Source organism: Rhinolophus ferrumequinum, chromosome 9, assembly GCF_004115265.2.
Source record: "Rhinolophus ferrumequinum isolate MPI-CBG mRhiFer1 chromosome 9, mRhiFer1_v1.p, whole genome shotgun sequence".
NCBI lineage: Eukaryota > Metazoa > Chordata > Mammalia > Chiroptera > Rhinolophidae > Rhinolophus > Rhinolophus ferrumequinum.
In genome coordinates, this window is record NC_046292.1 from 72,559,344 (window position 1) to 72,577,462 (window position 18,119).

The 18,119-nt window shown below is 34.6% G+C and overlaps 1 pseudogene; it reads left to right on the plus strand.

Annotated features, from left to right (window-relative positions):
* Positions 1-1,169: 1,169 nt before the first annotated feature.
* LOC117027777 (ATP synthase-coupling factor 6, mitochondrial-like) lies at positions 1,170-1,491 on the plus strand (annotated as a pseudogene).
* The last annotated feature ends 16,628 nt before the right edge of the window (positions 1,492-18,119 follow it).

The following is an 18,119-nucleotide window of genomic DNA, read 5'->3' on the forward strand; positions in this document are numbered from 1 at the left end:
GTCAAGAGCTACAACATGCGGTATAGACAGGTGCTCCTCTTCTTATAGACTCTGAATTCACACTTTAAAAAAAAAAATCAATATATGAGATAGGGTATACAACTATATACACAGTGTGAATCAAATATAAAAATAAATAATTAGGAAAAAAGAATGAAAACAATACACTAAATATTAGTAGCACCTATTTATCAATTGTGAGATAATGCATTAATCTTCTTCATTATTATTTTCAGAAATGAATGTATTATATTTATAATTAGAGAAAAATACTAATAATTTGGAAATCAACACACAAAAGGATAACTGTAAGTTTTCTTTATTGTTTTGTTTTTGAAAGCAGTAGTGATATATATATATATGTATATATATATATATATACATATATATATATATTTCAAATTTACGAAATTCATTGGTCTAAAATATAGAACTTGTATTTTTTTTTTTTTTGCTCTGTGGTGTAACTGTTGTAGAAGACTATCTTTGAAAATAGAAGAAAATTTGTATGTTAATAAAAAATAATGGTAGTTGCTCTTCACACAATTCTTCTGAAATATTCTTAACTTGTATTTACCCTCAGCGTATGTCAAACTTCTTAAATTTATATTTTCAGCCTGTAAGTCTTTGGATGACAACATGTTTTAAGTTTTTTATTTGTTAACTATGTAAAATTTTGCTGGCTCTAAAACTACCTCCCTTGCTGTGCTGCAAATGTTTTTAGTATTCTTAGATTTGGTCACCTTCCATAATGTTTCGTGCTGCTATTATATTTTCACTTAGTCTCTCACTTTCATTTTTCCGTGTAATTATATATTGTTCAAATACCTTCATAATTTTATTTGCTCCCTCTGCGACAATTTAAAAATCTCCTGAAGGAGTGCTGATCAGATCTGTATACGAAGAGGTTGTCCATTGTATTTTCCTTACTTTTTCAAATTTTGATAATAGAATGCATTTAGTGTTATTTCTAATGCCTCTCTTAAAAATGCTTCAATGATTGTTTTCCAGATGCGTCCTGTCCATCGAGCATCTATAAACTGAAATGACAGCCTGTAATGCATTGTGATGGTAGGTAGGTGGGTGGGCGGAGCCAGAGCCATAAGTAGAAAGGTGGTAGAGGCAGTGGCTCTGGCAGCTTGGGACTGAGTGCCAGTAATAGAATCTGCATGATTCTTTAGAGGATGTTCAAGTTCTCTTCTGTCATTTCCTTGGCAGTCTCAGTCCACTTGCAGAGTAACATTGGTGTTACAGCAGTGGCATTTGATAAGAACTTGATCCTATATAGAAACTTTTCTTGCACTAGAAAATACAAATCCAAGCGATAGGTATCTGAAGGACCTGTTGATATTGTCCCAGTGTATCAGCAAGAGCTGGATAGGGAGCTCTTTTAAGCTTAAGCATATGTACGGTGAAGCAGACATGATGATGTTCCCTAACTTCATATTTGAAGATACCAATTTTGAAATCATGAAAAAAACCCAGTCTTGAAGAAATCCTACACAATTAATCTGGTAATTTGTCCCATATTAGTTATACAATTTATTGGAAGTATCAGAATAAACACACATTTTACAACTGTCAAATGTTCCTTTAATTCTGATTCTAAATACATTATTCAATGATGTTGGGTATAAAAAAAAAAGAAAAGTTTTATAAATGGCCTTGACATTATAGCTCTACTGACCAGATGACCCCCTCTGCTTTTATTTTCTATCCAAATAAAAATAAGTAAATAAAATAAACAATCTGGACAGGACTTGAGCAAGTGAGAAACACAGAAAAACAATTCAGGTAATTTTTTAGTGATTTCAATGTGTTAAAAATATTTTCCCACCAATAGATTGGTATTCCCACTGATAGATGCTTAATTTTTAATTAGAACTGGTCCATAAGCAATGTAGCTCTGTTTCCCAAGGCTTTACATATTTCCATCTTTGTCTATATGCCAACAACTAAATGTGTTTGTTGGCCTCAATATTTTAGGTTATCCTAGAGTGGATAATTTAATTTTATGAAGAAATTAAGACTTTTATATTTAATCATTTTATTTGGTGTGCATGTGTGTGTTTCTGTTAAACTGCGGCATATGGATTATCTAACTTTGTAACCTGAACTTTCTTTTGATAAAGACAAGTACCGGTTATCAGCTGATGCTAAAACCTTTGGGTAAATGATGTTGAATTCTGCCTATTCACTGGGTTTAAAAATATCACTCATCCATTGGTTACTTATGAGAAATTGAATGGGTACCTTTATAATGAATGGACTTTGTAGTGCCATCTTAACCAAATAATAATATTTAACATTACTAATAATGAAATAAAACTTAAGTACCATTTTATGTGAAACAATTAAACAATAGTACAACATCCCCTGTGTGGTATTTTTGCTAAAACAAACAAAAAAAATGAAACAAAGAAAGTTATTATAAATGTAATCAGTCATGAAGAAATAGTTAAATAAAGGCAGACTATGGGACAGTCTACATACAAATTAGCCTGAACTCTTCAAAAAATTCATGTCGTGGACCAACATAATGGATTAAACTAGTTATAATTAAATTAATTTTAAAGGTCACATGTGTTTTAAGTATGTTGTGATTATGTAGAAAAATGTTCTTATTCTCAAGAAATGCATGATAAGGTATTTACAGGTGAAATGTTATGGTGTCTACAAATTACTTCCAAATAGTTGACTGCCACATTTATTAACAACCTAACGTATTAAAACATACAGATAGAAGGAAAGCAGTAATAGCAAAATGGTAGTGAAATAATTAGTAAAAACAGTGAAGGGTAGATGAATGTTCACTGTGTTGTATGAGTATTTGAACTTTTCATTTAGTAGATGCTGAGTGATATCTCCTACCCATTGCTGAAAGATTTGAAAACAAATGAACTTAAGCCAGCTCAGAGAAACTTATTTCCTTCCAGGGTTTCTCAGGGATCTGTATGTGCAATTCATTCATAGTCAGGAATCTGTTAATGGCTTTAGATTGTTTAGAGGGTAAGTACAGAATGGATATGGCAGTAAGACATCTGGAAGTGAAATTTGTGGCATATGTGAGTATAAAAGTATGAATATAAATGTGCATGGGTGGATAAGAGAGTGTATATATATATATATATATATATATATATATATATATATATATATATATATCTCAGTATATGATGTTTATAGCTTTAGTAAATTTGGAAGGAGCTATTTATAATTAAGAGAGCACATCGAATAGCTTTAGATCATCTATAAGAGTGTGCACATTCTTACTTATATATGACTTCCAAAGGTACGAGAATGATAGGAAGATCAATACCACTCTAGCTGATTATAAGAGTCTGGAAAGATTAGGTTGAACATTTTCACAGACTAAATGACAATATAACAAATCAAAAACATAGAGGTCAAATAAAAGGCAACCTAATTCCCATATCTTTGTGGATAGTGTTGAGATCATTTCTCAGGCATGACATAGAACTAAGAAACACAGATGCTTGCTTGCATATTTCACCTCTTTATGCCACCGGTAGCTATTGTCCTCATTATGTCACACCCTGTCTAAGACCAGCGGACAAAAAGCTAATTTTCCAACTAACTTCCTGTTTTAATTTATTTTATGTTTAAAAGCCTTGATATTACAAAGTACCAGCACAGAAATTAAAATCAACTTGAAATTTCTTTGGGTAAAAAGAGAATCATGATTTGACCATCTGTTAAATATATTCGAACAGGTCTGGTAGAATATTGCATTTGCTCTTGTCTTTCTTTATAGCTTTATCAGCTTTAAAGGTCAATTGTGATGGTGTTTATTAAAGAAAAGGACAAGGGAATTTGTTTCACCTTTAAATCTTTCACATACTTCGCATTAAACTATCTTCTCAAGACATATAACCCATTAAAGCAAATCTGGCCATATTTGTGGGTTATAAAACATGTATAATTTTTCCTCATTGCAGAGGGATTGTTTTATTTTTAATCACTACAAGTTAAATTAAAATATATGTATAATTAAACATTGAGAAAAGTATTAAGTACATGTATCTTGAATCTGTTTAAATCATTAACTATCAATGATATTATTCTTAAAGGACTGGTTAGCCAAGATAAATACTTCAAAATTTTGCAGATTTTAAGTATCATTCAATCAAGTTCAATAAGAAACATAGGAAATGATAACATTAGTTGATATTTTGATTATACCGTGTTTCCCAGAAAATAAGAACTAACCTGAAAATAAGCCCTAGAATGATTTTTCAGGATGACATCCCCTGAACATAAGCCCTAATGCATCTTTTGGAGCAAACCTTAATATAACACCCGGTCTTATTTTCGGGGAAACATGGTATATTTTTTATTAAAAAAATTCATCCTAATTACTGTTACCCTTCAAAGTAGAAAAACAAATCATTTCAATTTATTGAGTGCCTCCTGTGTTCTAATACTCGATGCTTTTCTAAGTCAATTACCTTTACACCTAAAGAAAACTTTAAAATTTAAGTGCATATTTTGTGTTGTACAAAGCATTTCCAGAAATTGTTATTATTTTTCTTTTGGAATCGAGGTGAATGTGTTGATAAAGGAGAGTGAGAAGCAATGCCCAGATACATAAGCAAACATTGAGGAGAAAGTGTTATAAGGAATGGAAAAAATACAGGAAGCATTCTGGAAGTCAAAAATGTCAATTGGGTCAAATGCTGCTTAGGGAATAAGATAACTGTGGCATAGATCCATTGGATTCACTTTTAAAAAAAAGACAGAAAAAGAAAGAGAGAGAGAGAGAGAGAGGGAGGGAGGGAGGGAGGGAGGGAGGGAGGGAGGGAGGGAGGGAGGGAGGGAGGAAGGAAGGGAGGAAGAAAATCGTAAGTGGCCATTTTGGAGGAATGGTGAGGACAACAGCCAGACTAGAATGGCTTGAGGAATAAGGACCAGGAGACAGAGCTTGTTTCAATACTGAGAACTTCCTATCTTTCAGAACTGTCTTACAATGAAATAGACTACTTAGGAGACAATGTGTTTCATGTTAAAAGAAACGTTAAAGGTGAGTTTCAATTTCTAGGATGTTATGTCATGGATTTAAGCACTTGTTGGGAGGTTAGGAAGAAGACTGTGCTATATTCAATGTCTGAATTCTTTGGGGGAAACAGCCACTTTATGGGAGCTAGAGAAGATTTAGGAATTATGTTTACATTTCTATACATTTCCATATAGGCATCTTATTCTTTAAATGGTAAATTGGCTGTTACAGATTTGAGGACCTCCTGTGAGATTAAGCCAACTAAACTTTCAGGTAATTAGAAGGCAAAAAAGGAATAAGAAATATCTGAGAAATCATGACAGAAACATCATCCCCTCAAAATTATTGGGGAAAAATGAGATTTTGATTGATAAGAGATATCCCTCCAAACATAATCTGGAATAGTAGTGCTTTCTATCTAAAGTAAATCAAATTAAGGAGAAGAACAGAGGAAGCAGGAAAAACCTTTGGCCTGAAGAAATTAAGATATATCAGTAAATAAATAAGGTATTTAAAGTTATAAAATTAAATGTATGTCTATGTAAACAAAAGATGGCTGTACAGCTCGCAGTTGGAAAGTGAAAGTGTTAAGGTTATTCTAAACAATCTCGCAATAGGAGAGATCCTACTTGAAAGCAAAATATTTAGAGTATCTTGTCCAAGTCTCCCTGTATCACAGATGGCACCTATCGCTAATAGGTGCATGATTACAGGATTAACTCAACAACTATTTACAAATATCTATTATGTCCATGACATTATTCTGGGCACTAGGGGAATAGTGAACAGACAGAAGTCCCTGAATTAATGGAGCCAGTATTCTAATATAAGAGACCAACAATGCCAGGAGTGTGAATAAAATGGATAGTATGCTAGAAAGTGATAAGCACCAAGGAGAAAAAGTAAAGATAAATGGTGATATGAAGTGTCAGAAGACAGAACCAAACATTCTCTCCTTGTAAATAATTTCAGTTCCAAGCAATGCCATATATAAGGGTAGGATATACAGCTTTAGCCTACCAGAGCTTCTATTCTTAGTCCTTCTGTAAACTTCCCCAATTAGAAATACAATACATTTCTTGAAGATGTGCATATTATGGAAGGCCAGGCTTGTGTTTCCTCTTTAGTTTCATACTTCCAACTACATTTCTATGCCTAATACCTTCTTATAGTGAAATTTTGAAGTGTGGATGAAGCAGATGGGTATAAGAAGGCAAAACTATGCAAATGTTGCTTGCTGCACATATAGTTGGAAGAAAGGGATCTGGGTGAACTAAGTATTTAATATATAGTCTGAGTATATCAGGTTACGATGGCCAGACATACTCATTTCACAACAGAAATAATGGTGTCCATGACACAAGAGTAAGATTAATCTTGATTTAGGTTTTCCTCTATCTGAGACAGTCCTCAGATGGGCACCGTCATGAATTCATTTTGAGACTTTTTTCCATGCTTACGTCCGACTGACCACCCTGTTTTGATTCACAGTTCCTGTATTTGTACATGGTAACGTCTCATTGGTCCTGAACACTTGGCTCAAACTGACTGTGCTTTTGCTTTTACATTTTAATTGAGGGTAAATTGTTTTCTGTTTTCTAAGTTCTTCGGGAACTGGATGACTTTCATGTATGAACAAATAGCTTAAGCTAATAATCTTTGGCCTGTCTGAAGTATTTAGGAAGTTCATCCTATAATGCCCAAAGATTAATGATGCCAGCTTCTATCCCATATATTTTGAAAGCCCATTCTTTTACCAAGTCTTCATGAAAGGATAATACTGTGAACTCTCAAAGTCCATGCTGCTGGTCAATTGTCACCTTAGTCTCCTAATCTGTAAAATCATTTCATTTGGCACCCTTGTGGATGAACTCTTCCATATTTCTGCCATTTACTCTACCAGAAATTGCTTCACCCCAAGCATGGACATAACTAGTCCTTTAATTCTGCAAAGTATAATTTTCACTAAATTATCTATAAGGCCACTTTAAAGATGGCTTGGGAATAAGAATAGTAAACTATAGGGAGTGATTATAACTGCTGGGATCTGTCTTCTGGGTCTAGCTAGGGGAAGAGGCAATCCTTCTGGCCACCACTCAAAGCCAACCTCCCTCCTTTCCTCCCCAAAATGATTGATATGAGATTAGCTATTCCCCTCAGGTGGAATTACTCATTCCAAAACAAAGAGCTTGGAGATGGCCTTCAAACAGAAACACATGTATATTTCCAAATGTCTGTCCTATTCTGTTTAAATTACACTACACACCTGATGCCAACACTTCAAAACATTTTGTTATGCAAAATCCTGTGTAGTTTCATCATTTTACAATTTTCCTCCAAGGTGAGATTGAAAAAAAGAAGTTCAAGTCATCAGGATTTTTGCGTACTATAGTTTCATTCCAATTCCACCACATAATTCTTCAAAATAGAGTAATTTTTTTTTCTTTAGCTTCCTTTGCTGTCACTTTCTTACAGTTGGCAGGCTGTCAGGTTGCTTTGACCGTTTCATGTTGTTAACCTAAAAGTGTTGCTTGGGGTCAGTCCTATACTAACAAGAAGTCTATCCTTTACCTGTGAGCATCCCCGTCTCTCACTGTCCAAATATTCCAATCCACGGCTCTGGAAATTAAATTTGTTTAAGGGGAATCACAAGTTATTAGGAAAACCATAGACAGTGAAGTGCCCATATGCTTCAAGCACCACTATCAAAAATGCATGTGCTGTATGCCTGCAAGATGGAATATAATTTAATCTTTCTTTAAAAGGCAAGGCAAAGAAAATATTTTAATATCATTAAACTTAGTGGTGGGAAAAAATCATGATTCCCTGAAATGTTACATAATGTTTTGTGTAAATTGGGGAGATTTACCAGAAAGGTACCGTAGTAATTTGGAGTCTACATACTCATAGATTCTTCTAATTCTAATTTGTCCTTTCCTGGTAGTCAGCAAGATACTAATGCTTTGCTTGAGTACTCAAAGAGGTGATTTCTTTTCAGTAAATTAAATCAATTTCCATTTGTTCTTGGTCTAGGAAATTTTATTTTCTCTTGTCTTTATTCAATTTTCAATTCCTTCTTCCCAGAGCATAAATCAATGTCTTCCTTTGATTATATGGCATTATATGGCAGGTATTCCTATTTCTTTTGCATTATTGCAGAGCCAAAAAAAAACCAAAAAAAACATACTTTTAAAAATCATTCCAAACTTTGAAGCTATAGTGGAGAAAAGTAATCAATATCAGGGCATTTCTAACTCTATGGAAAATACCAAAAGCTTAATAATCAAGGAGATGAATACTTTAGAGAAATAATTAGAGATCCTTGATGAGGTTTACCATTTCAACATGATATTATGGAACAGATATAGCATAAACCAAAAAGAAAATAATTACTCATGTTTTAACTCTCAGAAGAACTTAGGTCATAGTGATGATATCATTAAAATTCTATTCTTTTTTCTGTACAAGTCTATCTGCCTTGGCTTAGATTTAGAATTGGCACTGTATTAGTTTGTGTGGCTTACACCAAATTCTAAGATCAAAATGTAGGCAGGGTTGGTTTCTGCTGAGGCCTCCTTCCTTGTCTTATAGATGGCCATTTTCCCCATCACGTGTCTTCACGTGGTTGCCCCTCACGATGCATGTCCTAATATCCTCTTCTTTTAAGGATGTGAGTCATATTGGATTCGGACCCACCCTAAAGACCTAATTTTAACTTCATTACCATTGTAAATACTCTATCTCCAAATACAGTCACACTCTGAAGTACTGAGTGTTCAGACTTTAACGTATGAATTTCGGGGGCCACAATTCAGCCCACAACTGCTACAATGATCCCTAAAAGAGTGTGCTGTGTGGTCTGGCAGAGATCGTAAAGACATTTTGCCAAGAAACCAAACACAGAAATGAAATTCAGGTTCATCTTTTGCATCTGCCCTAATGAAAGTTAAACACATAGACAATAGAAATTCAAACTTGTAACTGTATGTATCAAAACACTGGTGAATAAGAGAATTTTAAACTTCTCTGCTTACTTTATATCAAGGACTGAATTCTCTCTCCAGCCCTCTCTCTCTTATACTCTCACACTCACCGTATCATTATCGATAATTATTTGCATGACCATTATGAACATTAAGCCTTGAAGTTTGTTCTATTATTGAAAAGAGAGATTTATTTTTACCAATTAAATCAATAGCCAATCAATTCCATGTACATTATTATTTAATTATAATTTAATTTCCTCATGATGAATAAACACATATTTATATTTATCTTTCTTAAAGATTTTTACCTGGTGCAAAAGGAATGGATTAAAAAATAACAAAATTTGTTTTAAATTATTGTTTAGAGCTCATGATTAAATGAATTTTTAAAATCAGAATTTACTTATACTACTTGACATGTGCATGTAGTACTAGAAAAAACTAGGGTAATGACTTCTTGTCAGAGCCTTCTGTGTGTGGGTATTAGGAATTGACAGATTTAACTCAGGTGACGGAGAGTAGTGATAAGAGGGACCAAGAACTAAAATGTTTGGACATGGACTTCAGTACTTTGAAAGCCACTTTAAAATCCTCTTAAATAAATTTATAATTGCAGCTTTTAACTGAGACCCTCAGAGGCAACAGCACTATAGCACTTCACATTCGATAAAGTGGCATTAGTGGAAAGTCTAACAATGCAATGAATAATTGCTAAACTCCAGTCTATTCAGGTGGAAAGCATATTACATGTTTATGTAACATCAAATGTCCACATGTATAAGAAAATCTATTGAGCACTTAATTAATGCTCAATAATGGAATTGATTGTCACTCCAGTTTGTGACAGAGTTTTCGGTATTTAGCATTATACAAAAATATAGATGACGGATATTTTCAATCAGCATTTTTTTTATCAGCAATTCCACTTTAAACTCACTCTTCCTTTTCAGTTTATTTCTGCAGTTGACCTTGATTTTCTTTGGGTTTGATTTGTTGTTTTTTGGGTTTTTTTAAAGATAACTTAAAAAGGAGAGAAACACAAACTAAGGTCTAAGAAAATCTCCAAAGTATTTGATTCTATATCTTTACCAAATCATGAAAGCCAAGGACAATTATGACTTAATTCATTTTAATCTTTATAGAGTATGCTTTATGTAGTTGTTGAAGTTAAAAAATACAGTAATCAACATTTTTCTTATAAAACATGCTGTTAAGATGCCAAGATATTTTAAAAGAAAGATAATTTCAGTAGAACTCTCATTTAGATGAAGGACGGTGTCAAACTTTAAAGGAAAGAAAGTAAACAGAGTAAACCAAATGGTTCTCAGCTTTCACAGCTCAATTATTAGACCTGCTTGAATGAAATAAACATGTCAGATCAAGACATTTGTTTTCTCCCAATTTATGTAGATGAGCACCTGGTAAACTAATAACAGTTTTACAGTGCAGATTCTCACAAATATTCCATTTAAAAGCTTTTTAAAATGTTATTTTTCAATATTATATTAAAATCATACATACAGATATATATATCTCTAAAAGATATATAGGTATATATGCTCATATATATATGCATAAATATATATGTATATACATGAATATATATCTGGACATATAAATATAAGATGTATACATAATATATTTATATATCTATAAATATATATAGATATAAAGAACCATATAACTACTCCTTTTAAGTGGCCTATTTAAAGAAAAAAATACAGTGTTTTCTGAGAGTACCTATTTCCTATAACCATATAGCATCCAGAATATTGTTTTATACATTTTAATACATATATGATTGTTTACTTTTAATTTGAACAGGTGGGCATGCATATTTTGTAAAATGATGGATATGTTGTGTGTTTTTTTTTTTAATTTTTCTGACTAAAACTAACAAAAAAGAAATGGCTTTTATCTCTTATATAAACGGATGGGGCTGATTTAGGTTATTTTGGTAGTTTTTCATAGAAAAAAAGGACTCACTGAGGTCTATAGCCGTCCTTTTTTTAGCTTTCTCAAAAAACAGAATTAAAATATGGAGTAGTGTGTAATTATTGAACACAATGTGCAAGGTGTTGTTCAAGGTATTAAAAAAAATAAAATACTGAAAGAAAATCAAGTAACTATGTAATACATAATAGAAAACATTCTATTTTAAATAAGCTGTGCCATGCAACAAATGAGTTATGAATTTACTAGAAGATAGATATTATCAGGGTCTTCTTCTAAAGCTTTAATGTTAATAAATTATATCCTATTATTTTATTCTCCATATCATAGTCAAGAAAAACAGTTCAGCAGTTAAGAAAGTAATTTCAAAATAAAGGTAATTCTTCATTGTTTTTCAACAATATTGAAGGAAACATATAGACCATGACAATATCTAGTATCTTTTCCCATCTCTTCTGTTTTCCTCACAAACTGCCTTGTGATTTTCACTATTAATCATGTACTTATTGATTAGAAGTACATGTCATCTTTCAGGACTTGCCCTGGAAAGTAAAATTTATACTATTCTGTCTTTCTCAAAACTATCTTCCCACCTAAGCGAATGACTCTTTTTCTTTCTATCTCTGTTCTTCTCTTCTCCTCTACCTACGATAGGGTCAAGAATTGGAAATGAGATTGTGTGACCTGCATACAGGAAGGGAGATGGGGCCTGTGGGGACAGAGCCCCAAAAAGCAGTTTCCAGGCTCTCAGCCTCACATAGAAAGGTGCTGGCTCAGGTAGTAAATGGCCATCGACTGTGATCAAATGGCCATCAGCTGTGGCTGGTTGGCCGTCAGCTGTAACCAGTGAGCCGTTGGCCACTAATATAACTGCTGTGGCTAGGCTAGCAGAAAATGGGGGCTAGCAAGAAGATGGTGGCTGAGCCTGCAAGCGGCGCAGTGAGGGGTGAGAATTGTGTTGCTCCTGGTTCCTGTGTCTCCAACCCAGCCGCCAGCGAGAATATAGTGGTATGACTCCCCTACCTATGGCTCCGTGGGTGTTCCGTTTTGGCCTCACCATGTCCAGCGTTCTTGTGTGGGGAGTGGGACCGGATGCCCCGCCTGACACCCTGCAGGCCGCCCCGCATGACACCCCACATGACAGGGCCTAATAGTGTAGCACGGGAAGAGTAATCCAATGAAAATATCTGCCATTGCTGGTGGTCTTTCTTTAATAACAACAACAACAAAGGAGGCTGAATGTCTTTTGAGAACCAGGCTCAAGAAATTCCATATAGACAACACCACCTGTCTTCAGATAACCAAACTGGTTAAGGAGAAGACAGTAATCCATTTATAATTTCTTCACTATTACATATTTTTTCAGAGCCCAGGAAAGTTTGACTTATGGGCCTAGTTGACTTATTTTGTCAAGAAACTTCTCAAAGCAAAGCGTGGGAGACTGGTCACATTTCAGAGTGAGGTTTCTTTTATTCTGATGAACAGGCCTGGATATCTTTTTACTTCAACTGTATTAGCCATCTTAGATAAGAAAGGACTATGATTGTATCCTTTTATCTCTGAAAATAAATGGATTATGACCGGGCATGATGTCTTTGCTGTAAATGCTCTTGAATTTCTAAAACTCTGTTTATATTCAATGTTTATTATTGGTGATTATTTGAATGATTAGGATTATTGTGTTACTGCATTATATTTAGAAATGTCACTGAGTCTGGGTAGTGAACGCACAATGTAATATATATATATATATGATGTATTACAGAATTGTACACTTGAAATCTATGTAACTTTATTAATAATTGTCACCCCAGTACACTTTAAAAAAAGAAAAAGGAGATGTCAGGATACAGTTTAAAACTCTCTCCCATTTGGTCACCTAAATGGATTTTGGAAATTTCAACTGTCCAAATACGCAATAACAGAATTGTGCTACAACCAAACTTGAAACTACATTGCACGTTGTATATGAACATAAGAAATCACTTATTGGTAACTTGATATCTGAATTTCAACAGATGGTTAACTAACCTAACATGTTCTTGATGGATTAAAACTTTAATATTATTTCTTAAGAAGGAGAATCAAGAAGGCTACACTATGAGAAACATTACTGTTTAAAATAAAGGAAAAGAAAATAGTACCCTATAGTTCTATTAATGAATCTGAATGAATGAATGAATGAATGAATGTGAGAGTATACATAAATAAAGGGATTGATGCAATTTAGAGTTTGTCTTCTCCAGCAAGAAGTGATAATCAAGTGATATTCATAATTGTTTAACAGTCCTCTGTACTTAAAATAAATATTCACCACAGCTTAAAGAGATAAGATAATTGTTCAAAATTTTACTCCTTTCATTTTATACTCTATCCCTTCTATTACTTCCCTATTTCACTCACTTCCCCGAGTGAAAGCTAAGTTTTTAGTAGATCTTTAGATTTGTCCAATTAATTTAATAACAGAATAAATGGAAAGTAACATTTATTCCAAAATGGATGGGGATAAAGAAGAAACAGAAAGATTAACTTGATCTGATAATATAATATAATATATGTATTTTTTCTTTTTAATTAAAGGCAAATATTGGAAATTAAGAAGCAATATATTTTGGGTTAAGGTAATGCTGAGATATATTATTTGATTTAATTTTTTTATCTCCCTCCCCCTTTTAATAATAAACTATTCAGATCAGCATACAGGAGACAAACAAAACAAAATGTATCTGCTTAGATTTTGGATACTATGTGAATTTCTGGAGTGTTAAAAATGGTTCACAGTGGAGTGAGTAGTAGGAAAGTTTATTAAAAGAAAATATATTCTGAATATAATGTATAACATAATGTTGGTGGGATGTAACATTCAGGGTTACCTGTGATGAAAATGGGACTTCCTCATTATGGTCTATTCTGGCAAAAGAACTAGGAGTTCATTATTAAGCAATAAGAATGTGAGATTAAGCTGGAATGGATTTAATTGGAGTCCCACCATTCTGATAATAGCAATGAACTGCTGAGTCTGTAGCAAGTAATATGTATGATATGCTTCTAAATATCGGTGATTCCATATTAAGCAGAACAATAATGAAAGTCTGATATCTGAAATAAAAGCTTTCTCTTGAATATTGGTCTGTACTATGCTAATAGCCATGATCATATTATTACTGTCTATATGGTCTTCAGTATTGAAAAAGTCAGTTGATCCTAGAGTTACTGGAATTTGAAAAGTACCTAAGAAGGGTAGGGAAAGGAATAGCATGTAATACTGCCGCTTCATAAATCATTAATCTGTGTACTAGGATTCTATCACGGAAGTTTGCCTGAAACCATATTATGAAGTAGCAATTGTTGTCTTTGGCTTCATCTCATCCTCTCTTCTTTACTTCTAGTGTATATTTTGTTATCATCTACTAGACCCACAAACAGGCAGTGAGTCTGATAGTCCTTCCTCATAATAAGTAGCTAGCAGCCACAGAATCCCTCAAGACCCACCTTCCCTCATTGTCACATTCCCAGAGAGAGGTGTTATCTCATTGAGTTCTGTGAGGGAGAGCAACCTTAACAGATGAAAGATTTTCATACAGTATAAGGGAGACTTCATGAAATAATGTTAGGTTGGCAACCATGAACTCTAGCTAGGCTATGAGCAGGACAAATAAATAACACAACATTATTCTGCAAGGGCTAATTTACATTGGGTAAAATTCAAATCAGACTTAGTTTCTTCTTTCCAAACAGCTTAGACTTTCATCTCTGTTTCAACTTTACTTACCCCAAATGCAAATCCAGTCAAATCTAAACATTTGCTTTTTGGAAGTGAGAAACATATGTCAGTTCATGGCTTCTATGCACACTACTTGTGGATTACGCTACCCAAGAACCTCAACATTCATTTTAAATTTGGTGTCCTTTTGGTCAATTATATCCGCCCCCCCCCCCCAAACTTGTCACAACCAACTAACGTGAAACAAAGTGATTGCTCCTCTAGGGAGACAGCAATCAGGCTGGTGATACTGGTGATTTGGACCACTCTTTAAAGTCCAGAGAGTGCTCTGGTTTTAGCATTAAGCACTAATTCAGTTTGTTTGACTGTAAGAGTTGATCCTCCAGGCATAAAAGGATGTTTAGTCATCAAACAAACAGCATTACTGTATCTTGGACTTCTGCCACTGGAAACCATTAGCAGGGTGTGTAGTGGGAGGAGGGAGTAGAGGTACGGGGGGGAAAGTTGGGTTACTGTCCTTCAGAGACCCATTTCAATGAAATAGACTTAAGCTTGCTAACACACTTTGAACACTCCCCATTCTCTTTGTCCCCTATCCATTCTATACAGTCTGAGTTTATATAAAATTGGAAGGAGCTCTAGAGTTGGTCCAAGCAACCTCCCACCCAAGGCAGGCATCTTTTCCACAAAATATTTATGACAAATGACTACCATAGACTCACATTTAAAAATAAAATGTCTTATTTTGAGAAAAATTTCACTTCTCAGTATCTTTTACCTCTTGGAGATAGTTTGCCCACTGGAGCGATGAAGATCAATAAATTAAACTCCAATTTATTTTTGACTGATCTGGCAGATGATGCAAAACAAGCATTACATGCCCTCCGTTCCCATTTTCTAAGTTTAACATGCACGGCTTTGTTATTTCCAGTTCTTTTGCATGAGCCGAATAGCTGAACCTCACATATCTGTGGGGCAGATTGCGTTTGGAAATTCAGTGTCCTGGAGAAATACTGTAAAGCCTATGACTGAGAAGGTTGTTGACAGGATGGTGGTAAGGTTTGAACCATACTCATTGGTTTTGAAGTCAAATGTTTTGACACCATTGCATGTACTCTTTAGCACATATGACCACCTTATGAAATTAAGACTTATCTGTGAGTAGCACTATCAAAGAAAGAGAAAGCTTCCAAAATAATCTGTGAATGAATCAAACATTGAAATTCCTGATGTGGTTCCTTCCATAGCCAAGACATCACGATCCTCTCTCTGATCCCTCAGGATGTTTTCACTTTTATTTTAGTATGTCCTTGGTAGCAGCTGTGCCCTGAAGCCCTCTTCACTTGAAGAGATAATAATATGGTTTCTCAGATTTAATTAGAATCCATGCAGAGAGATACGAAGCTACGGAAGTATAATGTGTTTGTTGAAACATGTGAATTTGTAGGGAGGAAAATGGCAAGCCTGTGTTATATCACCAAATTAAATAATTAAAACTATTTCCCCCATACATACAGCCTACTTCCTTTATGGCTAATAATTATAACAATGCACTTATATATAGGCAGGGATATTATTAGGTAATTCCTGCAATTTGAAGTGACCTCATCAGCCACCCGGGGTGAAGCATAATTGCCCCATTTCTGTGCATTATCAGATAGCAGACAATGTTAGTGAATGTTATTACTTAAGTATTTTAATATTTCATTGCATAAAGAAATTAAATTCCAACTCTATAAGAGAGTAATCTCTCTTGGGTGAAGGTGTCTGGACAGGGTTGGAGGAGACCTAGATGTGTCTTTGGAAAGGGTGAGGCTTGCATATAGAAGTCACGTATTTTCCCTCTCTCCTGACACACAGGGAAGAGAAGTTTCCAAGTCCATGTCTTCTATGGAAAGAAAAGCTCTCTGTCCTTAGTTCACTGAAGACATAGTTATAACAAAAAACTTGCTGACAGTTTGTAAAGCTGTTATTTTAATTTGGATGGCAGAGAGCTGTCTTCTTTCACTGGAAAGCAGAAAACATAAAGCATCTAACATCAACACAAGCCATCAAGACAAACAGATGCTTCCTGATCCATAGTGTTTTTTACTACTGCTGTTGATATAAGCCGATGAGTATTGGATATTTTGTCCATGCCAAAAGGTCCTTGAAATTTGGTTCTCTCAAAAATGCCCACACTTAGAAAATGTCCCTGGATTTAAATAGCCCATAACATGTATTATAAGAAATTTGATTTGCAGGATTAACGCATAAGAAATGCTATCGTGTTTTATTGGTCCAATAATTGTGTTGTTGCTGTATTACCAATAATAACCTTCTTGGCTTGGTAGGCTAAGTGAGTGTCTTTTGGTGTGGACCAAATGTCTCCATGGACATTTTAGAAAGGACCAGATGTCCTGCAAGGGAGCAAGTCATGCCAGATATGTGACCTGTGCTGGGAGGGGAGAGTGTGTGTCTGTTGTAAGAGACTCAAGACAGTAAGGAGACTACTGTGTCCTTGCAATCCATTCTCTCCCAGACCACTCCATTAGGGTAGGAGGTCAGGTGGAACAAGCATTCAATTCTCCTGTCCCCCTGGCAATTTATAAACATTTCATTTTATTAAAGGTCACTACAGTGGCATTGTTGGAGTTCAGTGTTGTTGTGGATTATTGTTTTTGGTAAATCACTTTCATCACATTTTACTTTGGCTCATTGTCTTCATGATGAAGGTCTGACTCCTTAACAAGGGTTACAAGGCCTTTCATAATCTAATTAACTGCTTAGATCTCGTCTCAGTTCTTAATCTTTCCTCTCTGTCCTCTATGTACGGTGCATGCTTTCAGTTCTCAGAATGACCATGACTTTCTCCCCTGAGGACTTTTGCACATTTTGCCTAGAGGCTTAGAAGTCTCTTCCCATCACAACTCTCTTTTGCCCTCTTTGATTGGCTTCCCCAGTAATGGGACTTAACTGCCTGTATTTCCATATTTCTTCTAGGCTGTGAGCACCTAGAGGGTAAGAACAGGGTGTCTCCTTCACCATTCTCCCTTAACACCAAGCACTAACTACATGTATGCAACCAATGGTTGTTGAAGAAATAGACTATAGGACATTATAAGACATTATAATCATAATCATGGAACATTAAAATAAATCATAGGAACTTAGTATCACATTTTTTACCAAGATGTTTTCAAGACTTAATCCAGTTCCCCCCATTGGAGAAAGTACTTCCACACCAAGAAAACTGGATCTTCCTTCCTCCTTCTCTCTTTTTCTCTCTTTCTTTCTTTCTCTCTTCCTTTTTTCTTTCTATCTTTTCTTTCCTTCCTTCCATTTTTCCTTCCTTTCTTCTTTCCTTCCTTCCTTCCTGCTTGCCTCCCTCCCTCCCTCCCACCCATCTTTCCTTCCTTCCTTTCTTTCATTTTCAATTAATAAATTAATTACTATGTAC